Below are 1,927 nucleotides of genomic sequence, written 5' to 3'. Positions count from 1 at the left end.
CAATTGGTGTCAAGTTCATGTCCGGTCCCAACATGATAGACACCCTTGCAAGCAAAGTTACAAATGAACAAACTCATAAAAGACAACATAATTTGTTGTGTTCCACTCAATACAACTAACAACTTGATAATAAAAAGATTCCCAAAAGATTTCAAACAACTAGATAACATGACCACACTTTGCATTGACCCATTGACCAAACAGACTTCAGGTTCTACAACACCAAAATGTTATCTTTTTACAATAAAAGACCATCAACCTCTGCATAATTATTAGTCAAAAGAAGTCATACCTGTATTAAACCGGGCCCAAGTAATGTCCCTCCAAACCGACGACAGCCTGGAACTCCTTCTGCGCCTCCATGTACTTGACCCCAATCACGACGCACCTCAGAGTCATGTCCTTCTCGATTCTGGACCCCGTTTTCACGTTCAAGAAACAAGGGTGTTCGGCAATCTGGTATTGGTAATCAGTCATTTTTTGATTGGATAAATAAAGATTCTCGATCGGTCCACACCTCATGAACACACCATGTTTAAGAATCTTGTGAACCACTCCCTCAATGACTTCACCTCTGAATACCTTGAAGGTTAGGCAAGTGAACTTGACTGGAAATAAAACGTCACCCGAGTGTTCTCTTACTTTCCCTTCTCCGATTTTGTCCAATGTGGTCACTGCTAAAAGGTATCCGAGATCTTTGGTTGCTTTTTTAGCTGAGAAGTCATCTAACAAACGGACCAGAATCGCCTTTTGTAACATCAATCCTTTGATGTCGAGGTTTTCGGCTGGTATAACCACGTTCCAGTTCAACTGCACCTTGAGAAACATTTGCAAATCTTACCTCACCTATCATAATCAAGATAAGAAATCGGTTAAAACTATTAATTGCATAATTATGAAAGACAATTATTGTCCTTCGTTTGACTAGTGGTGCGTGTGTTGGGTGGGGGCTGTATCTATACGAGCTTAAAGCGATCAAAGCCCGAGCCTCAAATAAAGTTTGTTTGGTTATCAAGCTTGAGCTTGAGCCTAGTATGGGAAGATCGTTTAGGCTCGTGGAGCCTTAACAAGCCTTGTGTATTTTTAAGTTTCTAGCTCTTTTGGACTTCTGCCGAGCTCAAGCTGAGCTTTGGCCCATTTAAGGTACTGAAACGAGCTCGAGCCAAACTTAGGTTCATTTAAGGGTTTTCTATTTTTCTTGAAATATATAATCTATCTAAAAAAAGTATATAAATTAATAAAAAATAATTCAGCCGATCCCGAGCCAAACTCGAGCTTAAAAAACGACTAGCGAGCCGAGCTTGAGCTTGAAAAAACCACCCACGAGCCACGCTCGAGCTCTCATAAGTCAAACGACCGAGCTTGAGCCTGAGCTCTTATTTGAATATAACCTGCATAATGATGAAAAATAATTATTGTCCTTCGTTCGACTAGTGTGTGCGTGTGTTGGGTGGGGGCTGTTTCTATAGTACTGTACAATGAGATCTATGGCAAATTGGCAACAAAGGGGGGCCAGTTGGTCAACAGGCAATGGAGGTAATAAAAGCCACAAGAGACAAAAAGAATACTGAGTGGGAGCTAAGTATGGCAAAACCAAAATCAATGCAATGTAGTTATTAAGGTTATAGTGTTATAGACCCCTATGAATTTTACATATGTTTCTTTATAAACTGTTTTTTAAAATGTGGTTGGTTTTATCCAATAAAAAAGTTATTATGGTTGTAGATGGATAACAAAGCTTTTTGCAGGTTGCCTCTTCAAACCTACTCTCTTGTAAAACCAGCAACATACCAGTGCGCAAGATACAGTAGGTTAACGGGTCATTTCAAGTACGGGTCAAAACAGATCGGAACAGTTGGGTTGACTGCAAACAATTTTTGCCCATCTTTTAAACAAAAAATTACATAATGAATTACAGCATTATTAT

The 1,927-nt window shown here is 39.4% G+C and overlaps 1 pseudogene; it reads right to left on the bottom strand.

Moving 5' to 3' along the window:
• Positions 1 to 297: 297 nt before the first annotated feature.
• LOC143614495 (DNA-directed RNA polymerase V subunit 7 pseudogene) lies at positions 298 to 836 on the bottom strand (annotated as a pseudogene).
• Between the last annotated feature and the right edge of the window lie 1,091 nt (positions 837 to 1,927).

The sequence above is a fragment of the Bidens hawaiensis genome, unplaced genomic scaffold (assembly GCF_021521415.1).
Source record: "Bidens hawaiensis isolate Kalapana, Puna unplaced genomic scaffold, B.hawaiensis_p1.1 tig00040086_1, whole genome shotgun sequence".
In the NCBI taxonomy this organism is placed as follows: Eukaryota; Viridiplantae; Streptophyta; class Magnoliopsida; order Asterales; family Asteraceae; genus Bidens; species Bidens hawaiensis.
This window is presented reverse-complemented; position numbering and strand designations above follow the sequence as displayed.